A 19,070-nucleotide genomic window follows, 5' to 3' on the forward strand; every position below is an offset into this window, starting at 1 on the left:
AGAAATTTTATCCGTCATAGCATGGACTCGCCTCCGTTTGTCAATGCCGTGGAGGTTCTCGTTGGTCTGGACGAGGCGGTTCGCCCTCGGAAGAGGGTGACCCGTTCTTGAGAGGAGGTTCGAGAGCGATGCGTCGCGGTCGATCGACGTCGTCAGGAGGAGGTGGTTTGGGAGGATCCTCCCAACTGGGACCCTTGGGTCCTTAAGTGGGACCTAGACCAGCATGTTTCGATCCGAGGGTGGCGCGGCATCGTGAGTTTTCCGCGCTTTCGTTTCTTTCTCTTTTCTTTTGTTTCTTCTCCTTTTTAAAACATAACCTTTTTTTTATTTAGAGTGAGCCTAGCATGCGTTTGTACGGCTCTGGTGACCTGCGAACCCGTTTTGAGAGTTTTCCCGAGGTGGCAAAGGAGATGGTAGCACTTTCTGGGATTGACTCCCAGCTGGCGGCTCTTCGGGATTTATCGAGCCAGTCTGCATCATCAGCTTTTCTCCATGGATTGCTGGAGTTTTGGTGGGATTCCACCAACACTTTCCACTTTCCATGGGGAGAGATGACGATTACCCCTTTCGATTTCTCTATGATTACAGGTTTTCCTTTCGGAGGCGAGCTTATAGTTATAGAGCTCGTTAAGGGGTCAGACAAGAGATTGCGCGACCTTGTGGGGGACCATCTTGCGTCGGCCCTTCACGTGTACGCGCAATCTTATCTGTACTAGGTTCTTGCCGACGAGTTGTCGGCTGACAAGCTTGACCGGCAGTGTACACCTAAGCAGCTGGCTCGGATATACATTGCCCACGTTCTTTCCGTCACCATCTTAAGTGATCGAGGAGAGCGTTTCTCCATTGGGTTACTTATTTGCCTCAGCGATTTTGAGCAAGTAGGTGACCTGAGTTGGGCGGAGGTGTCGTATACCCGTATGCTTACGGCTATGGGAAAGGCGAGCCAGGTCATGGATTAATATTTCTATTTATTTTTTTGTTTCATATACATTTGTTTACTAATTGTCCTTGTATTCTTGGAATAGGTTCCGCGGGAGACCGTGAACGGCATGGTGAGGAATTTACGTGCTTTCCGAGCTGCTTATCGGAGAGCCCTCGTGACTTTGTCATGCCGTGATCAACAGATGATCGTGGTAAGTTTTATTTCTTTTTTTTCTTTGCAACAGTTATTACATTTCATGTATTAATCTTCGTTTTGGATTCTACAAGATGCGCAGCAACCGTCTAGTAGTCACCGAGCACCCTAATTCCTCTTGTACACATTTATTATATATATTCTTTTTAGGAAACTTATGTATATATATTTTTTGTATTTTTTTGTATATATGACACATTTGTATATATGTCATTTTTTTTTTTTTTTTGTTTCCATGTGTACATCAATGAGAAAATTTTTCGAGGGAGGGAAATGAAAGGAATCGTGTCCTTCGAACAAGTGTACTATTCCGTTAGTGGGTTCAAAATTATTAGAAAGCTAATATATTCAATAAGGACTAGTGATCGGAATGCCTGGGTGGAGGCCGCTTCCGATCAGTAATATTAATGCATAATTAATATTACAGCTTAATCTTGACTGAACCCTTCGGGTCACACCCAGCAACTAACGAACCGAAGCGACGAATTAATTAGGAATTAATTAATTAGTGGATCGAGTAATTAATATTTAGACGTCGGGAATTCGAGCTTAAAGCGTCAAAACCGAACGTCGGAAATCGAGTCGAAAAATAGTAAAAAGACAAGACGTGAAAATAATAATAAATCAACAAAGACCAAAATACCCCTAGCATCGGAACACCGAGTGATAGGGGGTATAGCCAAGCTAGTAGCTCGCACCAAGTGCAGGGCTTGCTAGGATGCTGCGGCTAGCTGCCCGCACCTAGTGCGTGGCGCTAGCATGCTCCAGCTAGCAGCAGCTCTCGGCAGCAGCAGCCCGCACGCAAGTGCATGGGGTGCCGATCGAGAGAGTGCGAGCAGCAGCCCGCATTTTGTGTTGCGGGGATGGCTAGGTTGAAAGAAGGGCAACAGATAATGGGAAGCCCACTTGGGTGCCTTGGTGCCCAAGTAGGAATTGCCAAGTGGCGCAAGGTGAGGGAGAGAGTGGGGAGCAAGTTTGGTCCCCCCCCCCCCTCCAAATGGTCCTCACCTAACCTCTCACATGAGCTTGCCACTTGTTTTATTACTAGTTTGATTATTAATTTTATTTTAGCTTTAAAATAAAATGGGAAAATAAAATTCTCCCATATTGATGGGAGAGCTTTTCACACTCATGCATTTCCCTATAAATACCAAAGTTGGGGTATTGGGAAAAGCACTTGAGTAAGAGTTTAAAAAGGCATCACCATTGTGAAAACCTTTGAACTCTAATTACTCGAGTTTTGGCAGGGCCTTGCTAACCCCAGGGCATTGGACCGTTTTCGGTGGTCGAGTTGTGGGTGGACTATCGTTGGAGGTCGTCGTAATTTTGTGGCTTGCTTTCGAAGTAAGAGCCCCTTCCGGTCGGGCGAAGCACGCTCCAAAGGTAATCGTTTTATCTTAATCTTGTGATTAATTTAATTATGTTTATGGTTTTATTTATTACGAGTGCGGTCTTGTTTTTTTGGGTTTGTTTCCGCGGTGAATTGGATTCACCAAATCCCAACAGTGGTATTAGAGCCTCGCTCGTTTATTTTTAAAATCATAATATTTTTCAAGGTGTTTTTATGGCATAATTTTTCTGGTATTAAGTTGCTAATTAGATTAGTAGCTCGTTTTATTTATTTTAACCTCGTATTAGAGCTGTCTTTAGCCCTGAACCCATATTTCAACCCAAAAATAGTGAATTTTGGGTGGAAAAGGCATTCTGGAAATGGTTTTATCCTTTTAGCTCTCGGTTTTTAGCCAAAAAACGACCAGAAATGCACTTTTCGAGGGATTTTTCGTTTTGACGAAAAATTTAAGTCTTTCTAACCTTGAAAATTAATTGCATATTTATGGTGGTTATGTAATTGGTTCAATACATATTTTATATGCAATTTTAAACCTCTTTAGGCATGATTACATGGTGGTAATTTGTGTTAGAAAACTTGGTTTTATTTTTCATATAATTGCAAACTAATTGCATTAAGTGTGAAATTGTTGTTCTTTGAGGCTTCCAAGTACTAAAGATTCAATCTTTAATTATGTTAAGTGATTGAAACTTTGAGTTACTAAATTCCATGAATTTTTGTTGAACTTTGTTGATTTAATCATTGTTTAGTTTATTGGAATCATAAAGTTTGAAACTTGTAATAGAAATTTGTTTATCTTTATATTGGAAGATAAAATTTTTTCAAGGATTCACAAGTATTAAAGTTGGAATCTTTATTGAACTTATGTTCATTTTTCAACTCCCTTTTATTCTGTCAAAAAACTCAAGATTAATTGCCCTCTTATTTTTGTTGCACCAAGTTAAACCAATTTTATTAAAGAATGGTTCTTGGAAATAATTTTGGTTACATGCACTTGGATGATTTTTTATTTAAGTTAGACTTGTTTAAATTTTCAATTTTGCTCACGAAAATTAGTTCTAAAATTAATTTAGAATTAATAAATTGTCACGCAAAATTTGGGATTAAAATCCCGAGGCTATGGCACGCAAATCGAGGCAACGCCTCCCTTGGCTAGCCGGGCTGCATAGCAGCCCGCATGTGGCTGCCAAGGGCATGCTCGATGCGTGCAGCCATGTGCGTGGGGTGTGCGAGCATTTAGTGCGTGTATGTGCTTGGTGTTTTGGTGTAAAGGGGCAAGCAGTCGTGGCCTTGTGTCTAGCACCTTGTAACCCGTAGAAAACGCTACTAGGGTGTACCTAGCTAGTGCTACGTGGGGTGGTGAAGGCACGTGCGCCAAGCCGTATAGTGTGGGGTTGTTATACAACCTTGACTTTCATGTGGCACGTATGTAGTGCGTGAACCACTTGAGTACGGTTGGCGTCGTGTTTGCTTATTTTGCCGTTTTAATTTTTTTATTAATCTAATTTGGTTTTAATTATTTTAATAAATTTTGGAGGCTAGGCCTCGGTTTTTAAGCGGCATTGACAAAATTTATTTTGACAAATATTTGGGTTACCGACTTAATTAATTGGATTAATTAAGTTGGATGCAGAATGTAATGGGAGCTTCATTTATTATTTTCATAATCGGTTAAACAACTTTGCCTAGTTTTAATTAGGCGAGTTAATCGGATTAACCACCTAGATTAGTTACTAGTGCGCGCGTTTGTTTAATGCATTGTTACTTGTTTACCGTTGTAAAATGCATGGGCCATTCACAAAGAGTGAATGGAATGTATATCCTCTCACAGGTTTTATGAAATGGCAACTAGTGGGGCCCGATTAGGATAGAAAATACGGACTGTGATCCGTGATGTATTTTTGTAAATCTAAATACGGTCTGCGAACTATTGAGTATTTTTGTACCTTAATATTTAGATTAGTCCTAATCGTAGATACTAGTAGTTGCATTTATTTTGGTCAAGTCTTGGAAGATAAAGCCATGAAGTTGCAAATGAAGACCTTATGAAGACTTGAAGATTTCAAGGGATCATGCTAGTTGCCAATATGCATCTTATACTTATGCTTTATATTTATGCTAGTGCTTATATATGAATGATATGTTATATGCATGTTTAGGCTTTCTTTATGTTGCGATGATTAATTAAGTTCACTAAAATCAACCAACATAGAAAACCTAGGTCCCTAATAATATTGAGTTAATCTTGCCTTTCCAAAACAATACATGCACACCGAATGAGTGTAATGGTGGGCTACGCCAAAGTTAGGCACCATTACTACTTTGAGGAACGTAAGGCACACCGGGTGTGCATGATGGTTTTGGTTGAACTCATCGGTAAGAGTGAGGATTCCTCACATGCCGTGGCAAAAGAGATAAATTGTCATGAGAGCATTAGATGCGATGATTATCTAACCAAGAGTGGCTTGGAGCCATTAGCAAAGAGTTGCTTACCTTAGAAGATTGAGTGTTAAGACAAGCCAAAGCATGCTTAACCACTCTTTGTTTCTTTGGATCTTGGAATCGACTTATTCTCGCCAAATGGGGACAAATTTAATGCGTGGATAAGACGTTTAATAAGATTGAAGTTTGCTTGAATGCTCTTAAATTTCAAACTTATTATATTCTTGATAAATGGTTATACTTTGCACTTATATTTATAGTATTCTAAATCAAATAATATTGTTTCCATTATTGGTAAAGAAAATCTTTGAGGATAGTTCTCAGAGAAAGGGAAAGCATTTCTAAAATACAATTCTCATAAATGACTTTTATAACAAAGTCCGAAATGACGGTTGGACATCATGTATTCGAAATACTAGGTAGTTTTGATAAAACATGAAGTATTGAGTTCCAAACTCAAATTTTTAATACTTGACAACCAACATATATTTTCGCTTCATACATAAATGAGTAGGAATTATCGATGTAGTAATTCAAGCGTGAATTAAAGGAAAATATGGAACTTTGTTTTACGACGCTTAGATGCTTAATTATGCCTAACAAAGTATAAAAGTCAAGGTACTTAAATAAATGGTTCTTAAAGTAAGGTCATGAGATATTGTATGATAAGAGATATAGGAAACAAGGAACGAAGAAAATGAATAAGATTCCATTTCAACACATGAGTTCATGTTATTGTAGTTAACTTAGCAACTTGTTATCTTCACAAGTATCGGATACTGCTTGAGTGTTCCACTTTGAAAGTGACCTCAAACTATTGAAGTTAAGCTAAGTTATCGACTTACAAGCTTAGAATGAAGCAAGGAGAGATACATAAGTTGTAAGGTCGTATGCTTTGTTTAAAGACCTTTTAAGCAAAAGGCTAGAACACGTAATGGTTATTATTATGTTCCATAATCAGCAATTAATCCGTTTACACACAGAAAGACTCACATTCTAAGTAAAAGCAATAGTTGCGAATTTATTTGAATGACATGGTTATCCAAGCGTTAAGTCAAGAATGCTTTATTATAAACAAACATTTCCCTAACATGATAAACTCATTAAGTTCAAGTTTTACGTTCCAAACATCTTTAGCAATGTCACATCGAAAAGAACATACTCAAGGCTCTATTATATAGGCTCTTGATAGTTGATCGATTCGGAATCATTCTAAGACAAGCAAGTCTTACTTGTTGAAACCGACAAAGCAAAGAGCTATTGTTCTTGGTATAGACAATTGACTCCGAAGGCTAAAGAGGATTCAATTACTTCAACGTTTCACAATGAATTTGAAAGGATATGGCTATATTCATCAAATGTGAAAAAACTTGACATGAGTAGCTCAAGAGTTTAGTGAAGTACAAAATCGACTTGGCAAGATATCAAAACATCTAGATTAGATCGAGCGATGGTTGCTTGAGCCAAGCATGACCATCACAAAGTTATGATATTGAAATTTTCATAAATAACTCCACAAAGAACATAGTGTGAGACCTCGATGCCATTTAAAAATGACTCGAACAATGATGGATCACATCCCTTCCTATAAAGTTCTTAAGATTTGCACGAAGGACTAATGTTACACTAAACAAAATGTCGAAGATAAGAAAGGACGCCATATTCAGTTATGTATAGAATTATCTTCTAAATGTATTTTCATGTATATGTCTAAAACTCTTAGCCATAGTGGGAGTTCACTGGCTCAGTGGGAGCTAAGTGACTCTGTGGAAGCTCACCGGCTTAGCAAGAGCTAGGTGGTTGAGTGGGAGCTTAATGGCTCATTAATGGCTAAGATAGCTCAAGTGGGAGCTAACTATTTTTCCTACAACGAACTTTTACCCAAAGACAATATACATGTCTCTTTGTAAGCATTCAAGTGACACCACGGGCATTACCTCTACAACCTAATTGAGAACATAGTGTTTGTTGCTCTAGGTGGTCTCTTTCTGGAAAGTAACACATTTCCAAAACGACAAGTGGGAGGAAAATGAAATCGATTAAAATTGAGCTTAGAAACAAACCAAAACTGAGAATGTTGGAAGACCTTAAAAGGACTTCGTGATAATGCTTGATCAAGAATACTCAAAATGACTTTACAAGTGCATTAAAAGAGAATTCATTACTCACAAAACATCAGAAATGTTGGAGTAAGATCAACATAATAAAAGGGCTTTGGAAGCGCCTTGAAACTCAGTGGTTGATGCAATTGCCCCGTATAGGTATAGAATTCACCAAAGGCTTGGATTGAATCCTATAAATTTCTATTAAGTTACAAGCATACTATTTACTATTAGATAGTAAAAGAATAATGTCTTGTAAGATAGCTACGACAAATCCAAATTCCGAATAATGGTTAGAGGCCATAAAAATCCGAGATAGACTCCATGTTTGATAATCATGTTTGAAACTTGATTAATTTGCATAAAGGGTGAAACACTCATCGACTGCAAATAAGTTTTTCAAGGAGAAAACTAACAAATGTGGAAATGTATATGCATACATAGCTAGATTGGATGTAAAGGATACAATTAAATTCACGGAGTTGATTTTAATAAAAACCTATTCACCAATCGGAATGCTTAAGTCTTTTTGTGATTGATCTAGAAAAATTGCACATATGAAATATGGCAAAATAGATACCAAAACAGCCTTCCCAATATAGGATTTTGGAAGTGAATATGGAATAGTCTAAGGGTTTTGAAAATCTAAATAATTCTAGATTTGAAAGAAAGCTCAAGGAATCTTTCATGGGATTAAATGAAGCATTGAATAAAGGAATTGGAACGCGTTTTCTCATAAAGTTAATAAGAGGATTGGCTTATAGAGAAACATAGAAATTCTGATGAATAAGAAGTTTAGTGGGAGCAAAAGTAAAGGGCCAACGAGAAGTTTACGAACTCTATTATGAAACAACTATCAAATTCTAAATGTTTAGATTTGAAAGTATTTTGACAATGGACCAAGCTAAAGGCGATACTTAGTATACATATTGGGAATTAAGTTTTATGATATAGACTTAATTAAATGTTTAAATGAGTAAAGGAATTTACTATATTAAACATGAAGGACTTTGAAAGGCTTTCGACCCATATGTATAAAACTAAGTAAAATGTTTGAACTAAGTATAAGCTAGGCTAAATACTAAGTCAAACAAGAAAGACTCTAGTAAGAGAGTTTCAACCATATCACATAGCGAACAATTTAGCAAAGACTCAGTGAAACTGAATGAGCTAAAATGTCAAATTGATGGGATAAAGATTTAGAATCATTCTACAATTAAATTCATCATTTAAATCTATGATATGGTATCGTCATACGACTTACTTGCTTAGAGAATGTGAAGTACGTATATAGTACCAATCAACTTGAATCTAAGTATTAGATTATAGTCAAGAACATCCAAAACACTTGGATGAGTTAGAGGATGAGTTTTTGACGCATGGAAACAAATATAATTTGAGCATTGATGATGCAAACAGAAACCTTAAATAAGGATGAAATCTTTAATAAGGAAGCCATTTGTAAGCACGTGGTAAGAAGCGTCGTGGCTTGAGAAATGGTAACATGGATGTGCATCCATGTATAATGTGCGGAAATTTAAGGTAAATTTCCATGATCACAAGTGATTAGGGTATTCCAAATCATTGTGAGCCGTTGGGAGTGAAACCCAAGCAAGGCATCATTAAAAATTCTACTAAAGTATATGATGAGAATATTGTTGCCTTAAAAGACAATAGTAAAGAAGATGTTAAGTGGAAAGTTCGTTGTTGAATGTTGATGATTGTAGGTTGTCAAGCTGAAGGTCGCAAATCATGAAAATGAGTGGGAGCCATTTCTTGGACAATAAATCCTAAATCACATGTAATTCATTAACACTCTCAAAGTTTTATCATCTTATTGTGGAAATGGTCGATAATGAAGACGCTAAGATTTGCAAAGTAATTATAACTAAACCTATGCAATAAGTGAATGACAACATTCACAAATTGCGTGAAAGAAATCAAGCATATTAGATATGGGTGTGATTTCTATAAATTTTTTATGAAGAGTACTGCTCTTAAAACATTTGGGTAAACCATTTATCATAAGATGAAACATTGTGAAGTTTCATAGTGGAGCAAAATTTTTCTAAATATTCCACAAAACTATTTAATTGAGGTTTAAAATTAAATAATGAGTCCATTCGATTTTAAAGAATATTCAAAATAGGGTATCAAGATAATGTCTTGGATAAAGAAACACCTATTAAGTGAACATTGAATATTTTAATCGAAAATTATCCCTAATCAAGGTCATTTATATGGTGGACGATTAATGACCAATAGAGACTAGTGTGTAGTATGATTTACGGCACCGTTTCTTGTGCTATAAGGACGTAAATCATTTGCACAGGTATTGGTTTAGAACCATACTGGATCGACCTATGAGAATACTTTAAGAGATTCAAAATCGTCATAAGTATATTTCTCATTATGGATATCGGAACCTATTTCCTTGACCATGAGTATTGTGAGGTCTCTTGTTTGAATACTAGTCCGTTTTTTATGTCGGTTAAACGTCTGCTGTAATTGGGGATTATAACAACGGCTATCAGGCAGCTAGGTCCTCTCAGTAAGAGGAGCTACATTACAAGACTGGGAATGTCCCCCTACTAAAATAGGGAAGATGTCTTTTTTGTATACAAGGCCTCTCGTAGAGCGAGACTGTGAAAATGCATGGTCGTGCTCGGATGGATTTTAGAAATCATCTGTTTATTGACAGTCGGACTCGGATTTCGAGAAACACTTCTGGACGTAATAGGGATGACAAATAATCTTACCCTATAGTTCATGAAGAGACATGAAGAGACATAGCAAAGGGGTTGTACACTAAATGCGCACTTGTCCGGAAGGACAAGTGGGAGATTGAAAGGAATGGTGTCCTTCGAAAAAGTGTACTATTCCGTTAGTGGGTTCAGAATTATTAGAAAACTAATATATTCAGTAAGGTCAAGTGATCGGAATTCTTGGGTGGAGGCTGCTTCCGATCAGTAATATTAATGCATAATTAATATTACAGCTTAATCTTGACTGAACCCTTCGGGTCACACCCAAGAAACTAACGAACTGAAGCGACGAATTAATTAGGAATTAATTAATAAGTCGACCGAGTAATTAATATTTAGACGTCGAGAATTCGAGCTTGGAGCGTCGAAACCGAACGTCGGAAGTCAAGTCGAAAAATAGTAAAAGACGAGATGTGAAAATAATAATAAATCAACAAAGACCAAAATACCCCTAGCATCGGAACACCGAGTGATAGGGGGTATAGCCAAGCTAGCAGCCCGCACCAAGTGTAGGGCTTGCTAGGAAGCTGCGGCTAGTTGCCCGTACCTAGTGCATGGCGTGCTAGCATGCTGCAACTAGCAGCCCACACTAGGTGCGCGGCATGCTAGCAGCAGCCCGCACGCAAGCGCATGGGGTTCTGGTCGAGAGATTTCGAGCAGCAGCCCGCATTTTGTGTTGCGGGGATGGCAGGGTCGAGAGAAGGGCAGCAGCAAATGGGAAGCCCACTTGGGTGCCTTGGTGCCCAAGTAGGAGTTGCCAAATGGCGCAAGGTGAGGGAGAGAGTGGGGAGCAAGTTTGGTCCCCCCCTCCTCCAAATGGTCCTCACCTAACCTCTCACATGAGCTTGCCACTTGTTGATTTATTACTAGTGTTATTATTAATTTTATTTTAACTTTAAAATAAAATGGGAAAATCAAATTCTCCCACATTAATCGGAGAGATTTTCACACTCATGCATTTCCCTATAAATACCCCATTTGGGGTATTGGGAAAAGCACTTGAGTAAGAGTTGAAAAAGGCATCACCATTGTGAAAACCTATGAACTCATTAATTACTCGGGTTTTGGTCGGGCCTTGCTAACCCCAAGGCATTGGACCGTTTTCGGTGGTCGAGTTGTGGGTGGACTATCGTTGGAGGTCGTCATAATTTCGAGGCTTGCTTTCGATGTAAGAGCCCCTTCCGGTCGGGTGAAGCACGCTCCAAAGGTAATTGTTTTATCTTAATCTTGTGATTAATTTAATTATGTTTATGGTTTTATTTATTACGAGTGCGGTCTTGTTTTTGTGTTTGTTTCCGCGGTGAGTCGGACTCACCAAACCCCAACAGGAAAAGGTTCCCAACTTACCCCCTCAAAAAAATAAACTAACTCGAAAAAGAAGAAGGAAAAAAGAGAAAAATAAAATAAAGAAGTAAGAAAATAAAAAGAAAAAGAAAGTAGGAAAATACTAAGGAAAAAAGAAAATAAGAAAGAAATAAGAAAAAAATAAAATAAAAGAATATAAAAGAAAATAAAAAGAAAATAAGAAAGTAGACAAGAAAAGGGACAAAAAGTGTTTGAAGGCAAGCGTATGATTCGTCTTAAGATCTCGTGAAGATTCCGTCATTATATGAGCCAAAATACGGAAATTATCCCAACTTACATGACGCGTCAGGGGAGACACGCACAACTTCGTGAGTTGCGCGCGGCTGTCGCACGCATATAATCCTGTTGCGTGCGGGTGTCTCGCGCATGTAATCCTGTCTATGAACTTTCCTTTAAGCCGAATTTGCCAAAAATTTCCCCTCTTGGGTCTATTTAAACGTGGTTTTGTGTAGGCTTTTGATCATCTCGCATTCATTCGCTTATTAACATAAGAAATTAAAAAGAACTAATCTCTCTAAAATCTTATTCTCTCTCTTTTTGTTTGAACAATGGTGAAGACCTTTGAACAACGTTTGAAGCAATGGGTCACTTCTCTTTCAACCGAGGACAAACTAGCTTTCAAAATTTACCACTTAAACCCTTTATTGAATTATATGCAACTAGTGGTTAACTTTGATTTTCTTCATGTCGCAGTCAACCATTAGGACTCTAACCACTATCTTTTCTTGTTTAGAGGGGACGAAATTGTCCCCCTTCCTGGTGAGTTCGAGGCCTTGCTAGGTTTCCCTACAAACACTCTTTCTGTGACTTATTCGTCTATCTTGTTGGATCCTAAATCTATATTCCAAAGATTTTTTGGTTTGTCCGACAATGATATGACTAACATAGGAACTAAAGAAGGCGTGAACTTAATTTAATTTATTAAACACTTCGTCGCCCCTCATGACAACATGACTAAACAACGCTTTAAAATTCGTGCTTTATGTTATTGTCTTGTTGTTAATTGTTTACTTAGGACAGGCAAAGAATACGGAGATTATTCGATGGTGTCCATAGTAAAGCAAGTAGAGGGATGTCATTCACCCGCTCCTTTGGTTTTGGCGAAAACCGTTCTGTGCTTGAATCGCCTTAGAGGAGATCCTAATGAAAACGGTTTCACGGGAAGTTCACTCCTATTACACGTACTTTTTTTTCGACGTTTATCAGCGCAAGTCAAGAAGTTGCACTGGCATGACCAACGCAATCTTCTAAGTTGCACGCGGAGGGTGCGCGCAACTGGTTTAGTTGCGAGCGCCACCTGTTTGTGTAAAAAATCGCAAACTAATTTTTTTCTCCTTTTTTTCAGATTTGGCTCATGGAGCGTTTGCGAATCGTTGATCAGCCTCAAAACATTGAGGCTAATGGAGTAAAGACATTCCCTAGACGTCGAATCCTTTATAAGCATAAGAATCAAGAGGAATGGACGTCGTTTTTTTGTCATGGGGCTCCTAACATACGGTTTGTGATTCCTTGGTGGAACATAAATAGTATGATTGGGAATAGTCTCAATTGCCCTTACATTAGGCTTTTAGGCCTATCTAGTACTACTTGTATTTTTCCTTGTAGGGTGATGAGAAAATATGGGATGAGGCAATTTATTCCTCCGCAAGATTGTGATGCCCCCAAAGATGTGACCTTTAAACCCGAAAGGATTGCTCATTAGATGGAATATTGGTCAAGTCTTCCAAGGTGGGTAATACAAAATCCTCTTGCGAGTATTACATTATCTTCCTTTTACAAGGCTTAAATGAATGCGGCGGATAAGGGTGAATTAAACAAGGCTAGATCTCAACTTCAATCCGCCACCGCTCGCAATCCACCTAAGCCTTTGATGCATTCAACCACTACTACTCCTCCTAGTGGCCAAAACAAAGGAGTGAGAAGAAAATTAGACTTCTCATCTCCTAAGGCTCGTTCGAAGGAAACAAAAAGGAAAGCTCCCTCCAAACCTGCACAACAAGGTGTGAAGATCAAAGAACCTTCACCAAATACTCGCAAGAAAGCTCCAATAGTCAAAGGGAAAGGAAAACAGGTTGCAAAGGCCCCAATCCCTAAATTGAAAAACAATGTTTGGGTGAAGAAGATGAGTGTAGGGGAAAGCTCCAAGGTTTCTGAAAATGTTGCGATGGAAACTACTCCTCCATCATCTGTGATAATCGAGGATATAGTAAAACCTTAGAGTGTTACACAATTTTATCATTAGTTTTTTTTTCGAATAAAGTGTAATCACTACTATGTCTTTTTTTTCGTTTACTATCTAGTTCAATAATGTCTCTCTTTTGAATTTTGAATGAAATAAAATGAGCTTTATATTTTTATATGTTGATATGACCGAATCATAAAGATTGCCTACGTATTCTCATTACGAAATCAGGTCTTTGCATAAAAACTATTTTTTTATATTATTATGTATTTTTTTCTTTAATCTCTTAGATAGACATTAAATGAAAAAATTAATCAAACCTTGTTTAAAAGAATTAAATCAAAGTTTAATTTTATTTTCCGAGTATATGTTATATTTAAGAAACACCCTTATTTTACCGTAAGTAGAAATCACAACTTCATTCAAACGCAAAATTCGGGTTCGCAGTTCGTCATCAGGTGGCGCGCGCAACTTCTGAAGTTGCGCGAGCCTGTCGCGCGCAACAAAATCAGTTGTGCGTGACATCTGCGCGCAACTATTCCAGTTGCGCGCGACACCTGTGCTACAAATGTCTCGAAAAAAATTTCTTTAAAAAAAATTGTATTGTTACCCCCCCCCCCCCCAAGTTGTGATGTTTGAAAAAATTTGAACACTTAGAACGGTTTATTATTTCTAAATTACCCCCCTAAGTGTTATGTATTTTACCGTGTTATTCGGTAAAATGCATAACACTTAGAATCTTTCAATTGAATGCTTAATTAAAAATGGTTGTATGAGTGAACGAGTTTTATCCGGATTTCATATGTAATATTTCTTAAGGCGATCAAAGTTTATTAATTGGCGAATTTCATCTCCTCCAATATCCATTAATCTGACGGCTCCTCCTGATAGGATTTCAATTACGCGGTAGGGACCTATCCAATTAGGTTTGAATTTCTAGGTTTTACTCTTTTATTGAAATGACGAGCAATGTGCCTTTGGTAGACTTGTACATGATGCAAAGCTCTTAATCGTCGTTCATCGAGGAATAAAAGCTCTTCATACCTCGCTCTTACCCATTCAGCTTCCGGTAGCTTACTTTCAAGTACGATGCGTAGGGATGGTATTTCCAATTCGACTGGTTTGACTGCGTCCGTCCATTCTGAAAACTAAGGAGTATGGAGTTACTCCTATTGATGTTCGTATAGACGTTCTATGACCCCATAATGCGAAGTGTAGCTTATTCGGCCAGTCTTTGTAATTTTCTGCCATTTTCTTAATGATGGCTGTTAAATTTTTATTTGTCGACTCTACAGCTCCATTCATTTGAGGTTTTTATGGGGATGAGTGATGATATTTTACTTTATAACGAGTAAAGAGGGTCTCGACTTCAGCTTTGAATTGAGATCCCTGATCACTAATTAGTTCATGTGGAACTCCATATCTAAAAAATATGTTTCGTTCAAGAAACTTTGCAACATGTTTAGAAGTGATATTCATGTCATAAGTAGCCTCAATCCACTTAGTAAAGTAATCAATGGCAACTAATACGTACTCGTGCCCTCCTGATCCTGTTGGAGAGACTTTTCCAATTATGTCAATTCCCCAAGTCGAAAAAGGTTAAGGGGAAGTGAGATTGTATAGTTCGGATGGTGAAAGGTGTTATTGGCGAACATTTGGCACTGTGGACATTTTTTAACATATTGTATGCAATCATGTTCCATAGTGGACCAATAGTACCCTTGTCGTGAAATTATTTTTGAAAGCATTTTACCATTCATGTGAGGTCCACAAACACCTTTGTGAGTATTTTCCATAAGGCGTGTGGCTTCCGCTTGGCCTATACATAGTAAACTTTGACCATTAGGTCCTTTTTTGCATAATTGACCATTTATTAGACCATATTGGGCCTCAAGTGTTCGTAAGGCTCGTTGGTCTTTCGATGAAGTATTTTCAGGATATGTGCTATGAGTAATATATTGGAGGATATGATCATACCAAGGATTGTCTCTTTCAATGTCCTTTATTTCCTCTATTGCGTTACAATACGCTGGTTCTTCTCTTTTATCAACGCATAATGGCATCATATTTAAGTGATCTGGATTGTTGATCATTGAGGCTAATTTTGCTAGCGCATCGGAAAATTGATTGTCATCCCTTGGGAGATATTTAAAATCAATATGTTCAAAATGCTCGATGAGTTGCTCTAGGTGTGCTTGGTATAATATCATTGTGGAGTTCTTTATTTTCCATTTTTTTAATATATGATTTATAATCAAACTGGAGTCTCCATATACCTCTAATTTTTGCACACCTATGCTAGCCGCTGATACTAGTCCAATAATGCACGCTTCACATTCTGCGGCATTATTAGTAACCTCAAAGTCTAATTTGATAGAGATTGGAGTATGTGCTCCCTCTGGACTTATGAGTAACACTCCTACGGCACATCCTTTTTTATTGGACGCACCGTCGAAGTACATTACCCATTTGTCATCTTGTGTCATGAGAATCTCTTCATCATGAAGATGAGTAGTTTCTACACGACTTGTTTGAATTGGATGTTGTGCTAGAAAGTCGGAAATTACTTTTCCTTTCATTGATTTATTTTAGCTCAAATTCGGCCAACATCACCAACCACTTGGATATCCTTCCTTGTATGGGTGGTTGTTCAAACAAATACTTTATCGGATTTTGTTGAGAAATCACATGAGTAGTGTGTGGTAACATATAATGTCGTAACTTTTTGGTTGCCCACACTAATGCTAGGCTTGTCTTTTCTAAGGTGCTATATTTTATTTCGTATCGGATGAATTTCTTACTTATATAACATATTGCACGTTTGACTTTTTCTACCTCTTGTGCTAACATGGCCCCTGTGGCTGTGTCTGTAACTGTAATGTATAGCCTAAGAGGTAGTTTGGGTATTGGTGGTGCTTAAATTGGTGGACTTTAAAGATAATCTTTGATTTTCTCAAAGGCCTTTTGGCATTGATCGTCCCATTCATGTTTCTCCTCTTTTTTCAGTCTTTTAAATATTGGCTCACAAGTCATAGTCAATTTGTTGATAAATCGACTAATGTATTGTAATTTGCCAAGGAATCCCCTAATTTCTTTTTCTTTTTGAGGGGGAGGCATGTCAACAATTGCCTTTATCTTAGAGGGATCGATCTCGATGCCACGTGTGCTTACTACGTATCCGAGCAACTTACCAGAAGCTACTACGAAGGCGCATTTTTGTGGATTCAATCGCATTTTTTATTCTTTTATGCGAGTGAAAAATTTGCATAAAGCTTTTATATGTCCCATTCTATCTTCGGACTTCACGATCATATCATCCACATACACTTCTATTTCTTTATGCATCATATCATGCAAGAGAGTCGTAGCCGTTCTTTGGTATGTAGCTCGTGCATTTTTTAAACCAAATGGCATGACTGTGTAGCAATACGTACCCCAAGGAGTAATAAAGCATGTCTTTTCTTCATCTTCTTTTGCCATTAAAATTTGGTTGTAACCTGCGTATCCATCCATAAAGGATAACATCACATGTTCAGCCGTGTTATCTACCAATATATCAATATGTGGTAGAGGAAAATCGTCTTTAGGGCTAGCTTTATTAAGATCCCTAAAGTCGACACACATACGAACTCGTCCATCCTTTTTAGTGACTGGAACGATGTTCGCTACCCATTCTGGGTAATTACATACGCGAATAAAACCGGCGTCCAACTGTTTTTGTACTTCTTCTTTTATTTTTAATGCGACATCAGGTTTCATTCGTCGAAGTTTTTGTTTTACTGGTTTATAAGTAGGGTTCAAGGGAATGGTATGTTCCGCGATTTTCCTATCTATTCCAGGTATGTCCTTGTATCACCAAGTGAACACGTCTTCGAATGCTTTGACTTCTCTCTTATTTTCGTTAGTTCCTATATTAACTATTTCAGTTTCTTCAACGATAGGGTTCTTTTGTTCTCGTTCATTCATTAATTCAACCAATTTATTAATGTTATCATCTTCATTAGATTGATTGTTATAGCATTCGAAAGATTCAAGAGAAGGCTTATACTCAGAAATAGAGCTCATATTATTAAAATCTAAAGAGAGTACATCAAGAGAAGAATCCTTTTTGGGCTCTTCGTCCTTAGAACTAGAAAATAAAGACTCAGTAATGGCCACAAGGCCTAAATTTTCAGCTTCCCTAGAGTCTATAATAGATTCATCGTCCGATTCTTCAAACATCTTCCTCTTCATCATTTTCATGGTTTATTTCTAAGAGTGATAGATCATTTATTGCTATTTTGACTGGAGAAGCATGTATAGTCATAGGAAGCCCTTGATAGTTCAACCTAATCATTTGATGAAGTGAGGATGGTATTGCACCAAGCTCATTTATCCAAGGACGTCCAAGTAAAAGGTTGAATGTAGGTTTTATGTCCATAACATGGAATTCAACCATCTTTTGTATTGGGCCTGTGGTAATTGGTAGCTGAACAGTTCCACACACCGATCTTCTCAAATTGTCATAGGCCCTAATGCTTTGTTTTGTTGATTGGAAATCTTTTTCTAGATTTAGGCCTAAGTATTTTGCCGTTCGTAATGGGCACACGTTTACCACCGACCCATTGTCTACCAAAGTTAGGGGGATATTGTATCCCTTGCATCCCACAATTAAGTATAACGCATTGTTGTGGGTAGTGTCTTTTAAAGCACTACTACAAAATTGGCTAAAAGACCATATTAAAATGGCCAAAGAGACTACCTCAGGGGTGGTCTCTAGCTCACATGTCTCTTTGGCCTAAGAGACCATTTCATCAAAAGTGGTCTCTTGTTTTAAAAAGAGAGACCACTTATTTAGAATAGATGGTCTCAATTTTTTCAAAAACTAAGACCACCTATTTCAAATAGATGGTCTTAGTTTTTCAAAATCTAAGACCACCTATTTCAGATAGATGGTCTCTTTCTTTCTTTTTTATTAAAAAAAATTATTAGTATTTTAATATATATAATATCAATCAAACAAAAATACAATTCATTAATATTAAAAACTATACACGTAGTTTACACTTACAAAAAATATACAAAACTAATAGTAAAAAATTCATTAATACTACAATCAATAATTCAATATTATTCAAAAATTATACAAAACTCATTAATGCTACAATCAAGACCTTTTAAGCATATCTTGTGCCACCAACCGAACAATTCAACAAACACAAGCATTAATCTTCTTCAATTACAGTCTTGAATCCCTGAAAATTATCCAAGAAAAATCCAAATTTATCACACAATTATAAAAAAAAATTAAACAAACTTTTAAATTATCAATTAAATTTACAAAAACCGAAATTAAAAAATTACAAAAAATTAAAACAAAAATGAAGGCAAACAATTAGACACCATGACAATACCATTCACCTTATATCAGCAACAACAACACACCTTAGCAGCAGCTCACTCCCTGCTGCCCCACCCACGACCCCTCAACATCACCAACAACCCACCACCGCAGCAACACACGCATACAACAGTTGTTGGTCCCTCTCCCCGGCTCCCCGCACAAACAACAGAACAACATACAACCCACTTCTTCCATTCCATCTCGCACTCACTCCCACCAATTTGTCATTCTCCTTCACCTATTAGAGCACAACAACTGCAGCAATTCATCACCCGCAATCGACAATTTGATCGGCAAAATGAAAGTGAGAATTGCAGAATTAAAAGGTCTTAAAAACCCTAGAAT

At 37.5% G+C, this 19,070-nt stretch overlaps 1 long non-coding RNA gene across 1 annotated transcript; it reads right to left on the reverse strand.

Annotated features, from left to right (window-relative positions):
- Positions 1-18,332: 18,332 nt before the first annotated feature.
- On the reverse strand, positions 18,333-18,858 carry LOC145559663 (uncharacterized). Its single transcript, XR_014092848.1, has 2 exons — positions 18,767-18,858; positions 18,333-18,576 (listed from the first exon to the last, which is right to left on the reverse strand). It is a non-coding gene; the product is annotated as an uncharacterized LOC145559663 (long non-coding RNA).
- Between the last annotated feature and the right edge of the window lie 212 nt (positions 18,859-19,070).

The sequence above is a fragment of the Chenopodium album genome, chromosome 9 (assembly GCF_948465745.1).
Source record: "Chenopodium album chromosome 9, dcCheAlbu1.1, whole genome shotgun sequence".
Classification (NCBI taxonomy): Eukaryota; Viridiplantae; Streptophyta; class Magnoliopsida; order Caryophyllales; family Amaranthaceae; genus Chenopodium; species Chenopodium album.